This window comes from Myotis davidii, unplaced genomic scaffold (assembly GCF_000327345.1).
Source record: "Myotis davidii unplaced genomic scaffold, ASM32734v1 scaffold313, whole genome shotgun sequence".
Lineage (NCBI taxonomy): Eukaryota > Metazoa > Chordata > Mammalia > Chiroptera > Vespertilionidae > Myotis > Myotis davidii.
This window is the reverse complement of record NW_006286275.1, coordinates 1,828,362-1,840,044: the sequence shown is the minus strand read 5'-3', so window position 1 is coordinate 1,840,044 and position 11,683 is coordinate 1,828,362.

Here is an 11,683-nt window from a genome sequence, read left to right as displayed (position 1 = left end):
ATACTTCAGAAACAAAGCCATATCGTTAATTAATAAAAAAGAAAAAGATATATAGCTCATAGAGTTATTGTGAGGAATAAATTAGGTCTATACCTCCAAAACTTAGCTTAGTGCTTGGCACAATCTAGTAGTCAGTAAATTGTATCTCTCTCCCTTCACTCCAGCACTTATTAAATTGCTAACATGTGACTTCCTGTGGGCCAGAAGTAGGCCATGATCTCATTTTTAATGTATGACAACATTTTATAACAATTTCTAGGATTAAACGGGCTAGGATAAAAATAATGTAAAGTTATAATAAAATGCAATCTATCTACCTCTATCTATCTATCTATCTATCTATCTATCTATCTATCTATCTATCTATCTATAAAAAAAGGCTAATATGCAAAGTGTCCCCTCGGGAGTTCGACCAGGAGACTGGGAGTTTGATCACTCACTATGACATATGCTGATCACCAGAGGGCGGTGAGGAACAAAGGAAGACCCTGGCCAGCAGCTGGGGAAGGGAGGCCCAGGCAGGGAGCCAGAAGACCCTGATGGGTCCTAATTAGCTGGCCAGGCCTAGGAACCCTACCCATGCACGAATTTCGTGCACTGGGCCTCTAGTCAATTTTAAAAGAACTCGTAAATTTTTATACTTTACCATTTCATTTCCCAGATAAAATCAATATTTCCTCTAGGAAATAAGTGGTTAATCATAGACCTGGTTCTGACTTTTCAGATAAAATGTAAAGGATAAAGGCACTGAGGATGAGGTATAGCTATTGGTTAGTCCCGCTGTTTACATTTTCAGAACACAATAGAAGAGTATAATACATGCTGATTCAGAAAGACATAAGGCATTCCTAATCCATCAAGGAACAAAGATAAGGAAGCATTGCTATTTTTATTTTTTTACTTCCTACATATAATTATCTAAGTGAGATTCAAACACTTAAGCAATTTGCTGTTCATATTTTTCTATATTTGCCCATCCAGGCTGGACCACTTGCTCCTCTGTGAATATATTTTACAAGTTGATGCTTTTGAAACTTTGCCCCTATGATACACTGTGTGAGGATTTCCCCTGTCCCACCCCACCCCAGTTCTCCGCTGTCAACATTCCACCCATCTTTCAGATTTTAGGTCAGGGCCTGCAACCTCTTCTTTTCCATTTCTCCTCGGCAATCTTGGTCTTGGTATTCCCACAGCAGTTAGATCTGCATCTCTAGTATGACATTTATTTGAGTCTGTCTTTTCTTATGAGTTTTAAAAAAATAGAAAATCTAAATGGTGTGTAACATTTATAGAAATCGATTTCCCCATTGTGGTATCATTTCCTACCTCAGTTTCCCTATGGATAGCAAAAGTCTACAGCTGTGCTTGGTTATATGATAGCAACTATGTACGTATAGCTATTCAGCACTTAAAATGTGGCTAGTCTGTATTGAAATGTACTGTATGCATAAAATACAATGCTGTATTTCAAAGATTTGATATAACACATTCAAAATATCTTAATTTTTGATGACATTGAAATGCTAATATGTTGTTCTTTAGATTCCACATGTAAGTGAGATCAAGTGATATGTATCGTTCTCTGACTGGCTTATTTCGCTTAGCATCATACTCTCTGGGTCCTTGCATGTTGTCTCCAAGGGTAAGCATTCCTTCTTTTTTCCAGCCACGTAGTATTCCACTGTGTAAATGTACCGCAGCTTTTTTCTCCACTCATCTCCTGATGGGCATCTGGGCTCTTTCCAGATCTTGGCTATTTTAAATAATGCTGCTATGAACATAGGGATGCATATATTCTTGGACCAGAGGCAGATTTTAGAGAGGAGGATGGGAAGAGAGCAACCAAATAATATATATGCATATATGCATAGCCCATGGACACAGAGAATTATGAGGTGAAGCCCTAGGCTAGGGCAGGGCATGGTGGAGGCGGGAAATAGAGGACATCTATAATAGAGTCAACAATTAAAAAAATAATAAAAACAGGAAAATGCTAATATGTTGACCCTATTGGGTTAACTGAGTATATTATTAAAATTAATTTTACTAGTTTCATTACATAATTTTAAATTGTGGCTACTAGAAAATTTAAAATTTCATATGTGGCTCACTGAGTTGCATTCTATTTCTACTGGACAGTTCTGGTCTAAATTAAATTCAAGTTGAAGGCTGTTTGTCAAAAACGGGAGGGGGAAGAGAGAGCACAAATGCCGGCAGCATGGAGGCAGCTGGCTCTTCGTTTGTGATGGCTGTGACCCTCATGCCTGAGTTCTGCAGGGTGAAAAGCCAGAGCTGAAGACACAGGAGTTGTCCAATCAGAGATTTCTGGGTTGTGTGTGGAGGCTGGGGTCCTGCCCCCATGGCTGCCTCAGATGGTAGCCAGATGAGGACTGTCACTGGGGCCATGGCTGTGATCCCTGGTGACTGCTATGGACATCTTAAGGTTGGCACTGGGCCTTGGGAGGCTGGAGCAGTAATCTCATACTGTTAACACCTCTCTGTCACTCTCATTAGACGATATGATTCTTGAGAAGGTCCTGTATCTTACCATCTTCTCTTTCACACTATGTTAACCCATAGTGTTTAGTACATAAAAGATACTTCAAACTATTGGCTGAATCAAATTAGAATTCATAGTTCAAAACTTTTCATGGGACTGTATTCGTAGTGTTCTTTACTCACTACTACACTTTCCAGGATGATAAGCAAGCAGGACCCTTTCTTTAGCTCCCCAGTGTTTCCCAGAAGGCCTAGAATCCTATCACAATGCACAGTTCCATGGTGTGGGTAATGTATGCTGGTGGCTCTACTATTGGTATCATTATTATTTGTGTGTACTAAATTCATTTTTAAACCTATTTTTCACAACCCTCATTAAGAAGTCTTTGTGCATGTTATGATTGACAATAATAATAACAGAGGTATTTGAATGTCTTAGTTACTGAACAGTAAATCATTCTGTCTCAGTCTTTTGTGCCTGTTCTTTTTCTGGATTCTTCTTGTACTAACACTGCTGCATTCAGAAATTTACTCGTGTTATTGAAGATCTACTGTATAAGGCTCTGTGAGAGCTAAGGGATACATAAAATATATTCTCCATCTTCAAGCTGTTTGCCATCTCATAGGGGAGTTAAACACATAACTTTAGTTCAGAGTGTGTAAAAAGTGTGATAGGAGCTGTCAAAATTGACTGTCAGAGCCCAGGAAATTAGTGATCTCTTCTACTTGAGATCAAAGCAAATAGCATTGTTGAGATGACATCTAAACTGAGTCTGAGATGGTAAGCAGAATTTGGATAAGTGGAGAAAGTGAAGAGGATATCTGTTGGCGGACACAAGGACATGAAAAATTATATACTTATAGGAAAATGGAGTTGATTTGAACTGAGCAACAATTTAGACGGTTTTGTTTCTCTTTGTAAAAGTAGTGTGCTTTATTTGTTAGGAAGTAAATATTGAAAAGGTGTTTTGAAGGCATGTGATATGATCAAAGCAATGTTTCAGTAAGATAATGTAAATTGTTGTAGGTGACTTAAGGGAGTTTAAGTTTATTTTGGAGAAATGGTGATAGGAGAATGAAATAAACTGCTATTGGAATACATTAGAAAAGTCAAGAATGGGAAAATTTATTTAATTATATAATTAGGATATCAGACTTGATATGTAAGAAAACAATTTCAGCTAACATGGTAAGGACAAAATCTTAATAGTAGTAATTGACAAATGCATAGTGATAAAATGATGGTAGTTTGAATAAGAGAGAGAGGTAATAATAATAATAATAACAATTTGCCAGTGATTGGCAGGTAAAACAGAGAGTTTGTGTGATATTCAGACCCATGTATATTTGGAAAAATGCATATTTGTCCGATGATTGACAATAACACTTGGTAGAAAATATTAACAAAGGAGAGTACTGGAGGCTGATCTTGGGCAACGTAGAGTGGTACGGAATCCTTGCAAGTGTAAGGGACTGGAGAGATTTGAGGCATTTTTTCACATGGCATAGAGGAGAAAAAGAAAATAAAAGAGGATCCAGAATCATTAATATGTAGAAAAGGAATTAACTTAACATTCATTAAATGATCTCAATGCATTATAGAATGAACTAAACATGGGTTAGTGAGTATAGAATTGGAGTGGGAGATTGAGATGACTAGGCTAGCTTGGAGGAGCCACTGTAAAAATATTAAATACAGCGCCAACAAGGGAGTAATAGTAATAAATGATTGGGGTATAGTGATGAGGGCCCTGCTGGTACAGCATGACTCTGGAACCACAGCAGAGAATACAGTCAATGGAAAGGACCTGAGGAAACAGCTTGGTTAAATGGGAATGTTAAAAAGTTAAGGAGATGTGGAATTCAGAGGTCTTATGAAGGGAGGCACTGAATTTAGCAATAATGATGGGTAAGTCAGCAGTGAGTAATGGATTGAGAAATATAGTATAGGGACCAATAGTAAATATTGGAATAAAAATAAGTTTAGTAGCTGTGAGAGTAAAAGTAAAAAACAGAGGATGAAGGCAATCATAGTTAGTGAAAAGAGAATATCTTTGTTATTTCGAGTGTTTTTCCACACTTTCATTTCTCTAGTGAGCCATATGAAAGTCTTACCATTAGAGTCTCAGTGATTCCCAGGCTTCTAGATTTCATAAGCCCATAAAATTTCAATTTTTCTCTGACATAAAGTTGTCAGCTTTATAGTTTTTTATTTATCTTTGACAATTAAGGACAATAAAAGAAGGAACTGCCACCTTCTATCACTATGATAGGCTAACATAAAATGCATTTAAATATAAAAAAGCAGGAAAGGCAAAAATCTCAGAATAATAAAAAGAAAATATTTCCCAAGAAAGCACAGCCTGCAATTATATTAATGTTCAAGCTTAAATTTATATACACATGCATATGCATTGATCTATCCATCTATTTGATTGTATCATTATTACTATAACTTATTTTTAGCTCATTTTGTTATAAAAGCTTTGCCTTGGACTGAAAACTAGCAATTGGTCCCGACAAAGTGAGTTTTCATCTGAATTTTGAAGAAAAAGGTAGAACTTAAGCATGTAGGTATATTCCAGAAGAGCATTCCTGGTGGGAAAAGCAGCAGTGTAAAAGCCAAATAGCAAGAGTGAGTATGGATGGCCAGGCTGAGGAACTGAAAGAAGGTGAATGTGACTGAAAGGCAGAGCCTGGCATAAGTTGAAGATGCAGAATCAAGGCAAAAAGGGGTTGGAGAGAGGCAGAGGCAGAAGGCAAAACAGTCTGCTCATTAGCTACCTCCACTGTTAGTTACTTTTTCTGACCACCCTCAGGATTTGAATGGTTAGGAGGTAGGGGGTGTGTACATGTTTGAATAGCGTCCTCAAAAATTAATGTTTACCCAGTTGGAAACTTAGAGGCCTGTTGCATGAAATTCGTGCACTGGGGGGTGGGGTTCCCTCAGCCCAGCCTGCCCCTCAGACCGGGAAGCTGCCTGCAGGCCGTGCTTTCCTGATTGCTGCAGCGACCCAGCAGCAGGTGCACACGGGGGCTGCCTGCAGGCCACCCTTTCCTGCTCACTGATCGCCATGGGGTCCCGGCTGGGGGCGGAGCTGCACACAGGAGATGGCAGCTCACACTGTCCCGCCCTGCTTGCAGTATGCAAATTAGCCGCCATCTTTGTTGGCGGCTAATTTGCATATCTCGCTGATTAGCCAATAGAAGGCATAGCAAAGGTATAGTCAATTACCATCTTTGTCTATTATTAGATAGGATAGGGTCCTTGTAGATGCAATTAGTTAAGGTGGAGTGTTATTGAATTAGGGTAGGCCAGAAGTCCAATATGACTGGTGTCCTTCTTAGAAGAGGAGGTAGAGACAGACACAGAGGGGCAAAGGCCTTAAGAAGAGTGAGGCACATATTAGAGTTAAACACTTATAGCCAAGGTACACCAAGGATGGCTGGCAACTACCAGAAAATAGAAGGGACACAAGAATCCTGCTCCCAGAGCCTGCAAAGAGAGCATGGCCCTGCTGACACCTTAATTTCAAACTGACCTCTAGTACCTAGAGCTGTGTTGTTACTTGTTTATGGTAATTTGTTAATGGCAGCCTTAGGAAAGTAAAGCTGAGAGGTAAAAGCAGCAGATGATTTCTTATTTGCACATTTTTATGTGCTTGCTTTGTATTCCCTTGGCCTACAGATGTTCAACACTGACCCCTTTCTCTTATAAAGTACTTGTGTGGACTTTTCAGATGCATTTCCATCACTAGGGACGCCTCATGTACTATCTTGATGTAGGTGATAGTTTTTCTTGTCGTTTATTGCTCTAGGAATCCAGGGGATGCTTTTAACTTCTCTCTATTGCAGCCAGTTCACTCTTTAGATAGCTTTTGTGGACAAGGCCGTAACATGACTTAATGTACTGACTCTCCGGCATCTGTGGTCCAAATCTGGTCTCTGGAAAACCCTCAGGTGCCTTTTGCTTTAATGAATTCTGGAACTACAAGCCCATCTCAACTTGGCCATCTCCCTTGACCCACCATCAGAGCCATTAACCCAAGGTTTGTGCCTTTAACATTTTCTAGGTGGGACTAGAACACCATCCATTGCAACTTCCAATGTTCAGGGGCACATGTCAGGTTCTCTGAGGAGACGCGTCAAAACCCTTGCCATTAAGTTTGATGTTAGAGGCAGACAAAACAAGTAGGGACTCACAACACATCAGCAGTATTCTCTACTTTCGAACCCTTTCTACTCTTAAGGTAAAGGACTTATGGGTTGCTTAATTGGTTTTTATAAATCCCCTTTGAAAATTTTTATGTTTGTCTAGCACTTCTCTTTGATATCTGATATCTGCCATTTCCGGGTGTTGGTTAAAGCTTTTACCTTATCATCTTTCTAAATGGGATCAGTTGTTTAGTATTTGCTTGTTCCTTAGATGTTACTTCTATGCAAGCTGAGACACTTTTCCCCCCCAATATATTCCCAGTATCATCTTAAATGCCTAATTTAAGATAAAGCAATAAATATTTATTGAATGAATGAATGAAATTATAGAAGAAACATATTTCCCTGGAATTGAATTTTAAAATAAAAATTTCATGTGATACTTTAAAAGGGATATATTTAGAGATGGACAATAGTGTCAACATCAGTATTTAGAAAAGCTAATGCAGTATAGCTTATTTTACACCTCGTCCTTAGATCAAGTTTTTTAAGCAGTGCATGGGTGGTATGTCCATTAAAATATCTTTTCTGCATAGTTTCTCAGCCATGTTTTTTAAAATCAGAAACAGATTTTGATATTTATTTTCTTTGGTGACTAAAAAATGTTGATATCTATAAAGTTGATTGATGGCAGGTCCATATTTAGCAACTGGACTATCTGGTAATATTCTTTAGCATTCCATTATGAATGTTAAGATACTGATACCAATAATTATCCTAGATTTAAGGACATCTTACTCATGTAAGAAACTAGCCATTGATGAATGACAAATAACCACCAAACTTAGAAGCTTAAAACAACAAACATTTATTATTTCATACACTCTGTGGGTCAAGAATCTGGCCCCAGCCTAAATAGATGCATGTGGCTCAAGATATCTCTAGAAACTGCAGTTACACCGTTGTTTGTGGCCATGGTATCATCTGATGGTGTGATAGGGGTGGATGGAGGGAGAGAGTTGCTTACAAATTCACTCGTGTGGCTCTTGACACGTCTCAGAAGATCTGCTTCCAAGTTCACTTAAGTGGCTGCTAGTAGGCCTTGGGTCCTCACCTTGTGGGCCTGTCCTTAGGCTGCCTGAATGTCCTCACAGGGGGACAGCTGGTGACTCAAAAGTGAGAGCCAGAGAATGAAAAAGAGAAAACACTCGAGATGAGGTGAAAGTTACCAAGTTACTGCCTTTTTATAACCTAAATCATAATTAATATCCCATCATTACTGCTGTGTTTTCCCCTCTGTTGTTATACTGTGGGCCATAGGTTGTTGAAGCGATGCTGTGTTTAATTAGTTTGTGATTAATTTTTCATTTCTAGGCTTGGAGATTCTACTGCTATCCTGAAAGACAGTATAGTACCGCGCAGGCTTTTAACTTTCAAAAGAGAATTTTATGTTTTCCACTTGGATTCTCAGGCCACATCAACTATTCTTGTTACTTCCCCAGGTAGAGTGATTTTATCCCTCTCCTCTGTCACTCAGGAGTCACCTCATTTTTCTAGCTCTCTGCATGCATCTCAGGTTTTATACATAAACTCATGTATGCCCAAGGTCATGTTCATGTTACAAATGGACACTTAATCTGCAGCCCCTAGAAATAGGGCTCGACCTGAGTTTGATAAGCCCCTGAACAGCTAGGGGGTCACTTGACAAATCTCTGATTTTTAGATTTCTTCTTGGTTGCTGGCACCTAGGAATTTCTCTCTCTTTTCTTTATGTTCATCTATGTATTTGTTATTATTTCACTTTGATTACATATTATTTACTGTTTCTTTACTTTTATAGCTAAAGGGGCTCTTTATTAGGTTGCAGGAACTGAACTGAAAAAAAAACACAGAATAATTTGTTGTACAACTATTTCTTTTATTTATCTTATTTATTAATGCTTTTCTACTCTCCTACTCTTGCTTTGCTTTATTTTGTCTTGTCCCTATGCTCAGACAACCTCATAGTTTCAGGTCTTACTCTAAATAAAATCTCTGTCTATATTTAGCCCTTTATTTCTCCTCAGACACCAATTAGTCCCTATATGTGCTTAGGCACCTACTGTATCATTTCTTTGGCCCTATAATTTAAAATAGTGTACATAAAACACTTAGGAGTGAGGAGGCATAAATCCTTCCAGCTGAAAGAAATGCAATTAGTACTTTGGGGAATTTGAGTGTGTCCCTGCAAAATACTGTTCTGTAGGGTAGTGTTGTGGTTAGGTATAAAGAGAAGTCATAGAAATGCTCGTGACAGGCCCAGATATAAAAGTCCTTTGTGTTGTTCATTACTAGGCCATTACTTGCCATTCTTTACAAAATAAGCAGGAAGAACCGTTTCCAGGTTCTAAAGTTCAAGAGTTTGGGAGCAAGCTTGCAAAATGGAAACTGAAATACTTAAAAATTAAGGGCTACAACTGAGAAAAAAAATTACGATGGCTATTTTCATACCAATAGAGATAGGATCCCTATTTCTAAAATCTGAAAGTCTGTCTAAACATTTTCATTCAAAAAGGCTACGGTAAACCTCTGCAACTTTACTATTTGTGTCACCAAAAGGTGGCAGTGTTCCATTGGATTTCCTTTGGAACCCAATTTTCCAGAGCTATAATTTTCAGACGTATCTGCCTCTCATTTACTTTTAAAACAAATACTAAGTAATATTACTATTGTCACATGTGCCAATAGATAATTATGATTGAAAAGAAAAACATTTTGGACAATAGGAGCTTTAAAGGGTTTATTATATAGAATCCTTTGATCTGAACAGCATATATATATATATTTTTTTTTTTTCAAAATGAGCATATGAGTGTTTCACATCTAAGATGTTTTGTGTGTTATTAGATGATCTCTATGGGGTTCAACTCTGTCTTGAATATTGATAGAGTCATTTTATAGCACTGCAAACAGTGATTTATTTTCAGGTCTAACTAGTTAAGTGAAGAAAACAGTTTGGCTTTTGTGTTCATAGCAAACAATATAATTTCATTGGTATGATTAAAAATTTTCTTCAAGAAGCAAATAATGAATATTCATAGCCATTGATGAGTAGATTGAAAACATACACAAATATATCAAGCTATTAGTATTATAATGAAAGCAACTAAAATAAATAATTGAAAAGGATTCCATCCCCAATCCTAAATCTGTTCCAAAATCTTAAATGAAAGCTTACTTGAGGCAAAAATTCTCTTTTACAAGTATATCCTGGCAAGAATTGACCTAACAGCCAATTATTATAAACAAAGTCCAGGTTTCTTAATTAAAATACAAAATATTGGCTCTCCTACTTCGCCTGAAATAAGTTATGTCTTCAGGAGACTGCAATTATGGTGGCGCCTCCTAATGCCACCGATGGTCAGAGCCTGTCAGTGTTTGTATAAAACCCCATTTTTTTAAGAGCTTTGCAACAGTGCGGCGGATTGTTACTTTGTTAGCTAAGGCTTGGCATCGAAATTCTAAAACAGAAGTTCAGGAATTTTGTTTTGAGTTTGGTCTGAACACCAAAAGACTTTCATTTTCATTCTCATAAATGTGGGAAAAAGTAAACTCTTCCACTTATTATGGTTATTCGTACATATTTGGACTTGGGAATTTTATCTCTGTCCATCTCTATATGTAAATGTTATGATTGGCTATATTTGGCAAATAATACCAAATGCAAATTAATTAACCATTCCTAGCACTTTTAAAACAACTTCTAAAGAAAGCCTTTCTGTATTTGAATGGTAGCTATTTTCACTTGGTGAAACAAACTTTGTTTTGTAACTGATTTTATCAAAATGAATAAACATTTATTTTTCAGTTATCTGTGTTAGTGACAACGTTTTCAAATGCTTTTGGGGACTTCTTTACCACCTAACCTAAGAAAAACTTCTAGGACAGAACAGGTTTGACTAGTTTTAATTTAATCTCTCTTCTCCTTCCTTGCCCCCCTATTGAAAGAACACAAATGACAGTGAAATCGTCTACCTTTGGTGAGTGAGGACGTAAAAAGTAAAAGTCATGAACAGATTTGTATTCCTTGGACTCACACTATGCTTGCTTCTATGTAGTATTTCTCAAGTATTTCTATCATTTGAAAAAGTGAAACTGTATCTATTCAGTTCAAGAAAGCTACTGTTAAAAGCACTTTTTAAAAAAGATTTTTTATTGACTTTTAGAGAGAGAGGAAGGAAGAGGGAGAGAGAGAGAAACATTGATCAGGCTGCCTCCTGCCTGCCCCCAACCAGGGACCAAGCCCACAACCACAGCATGTGCCCTGACCAGGAATCGAACTAGCAACCTCCTGGTACACAGAACAATGCCCAACCAACTGAGCCACACCAGCCAGGGAAAAAGCACATTTTTTTTAAAAAAAATCTTATTCGTAATAGTTCTTGGAAATTATAGTTGGAAATTATAGGTTACATTGTTGTACTTGGAAATTATAGGTCACATTGGCATAAGAAAACATTTTTAGGGGATAAACATTTTGACCTTTTGTGTATTAAATTGCAGGATTCATTTTGTTGAGCTGTGTTATCAATGCGATTGTAGTTTATAGGGACCAGTCAGTCATGACCTACATTTCTTAGACTTGGATGCTATGTTGGTAAAGTAATTTAAGACATGTCAGTACTTATTAATGTTTGTTTTATAGTTGCTATTGTTTAGCTACAGGTAGATGCTTAGTAGATATTTTTAGGTAAATTCATTCTATTGGTTAACTGAAGCAAAGTATGCTTGCACAGCTAGGCAATAGTGGAGGCAGGATTCAAATTCAGTCTGGTTCATGAACATAGACTTTTTTTTCTATTTTCTTAACTGATTAAGGTATTACATATGTGTCCTTATCCCCGCATTACCCCCCCCCTCCCCGTCCCCTCACTCATGCCCTCACCCCCCTGGTGTCTGTGTCCCTTGGTTAGGCTTATATGTATCCATACAAGTCCTTTGGTTGATCTCTCCCCCTTACCCCCACCCTCCCCCCTCTTTCCCCTGAGGG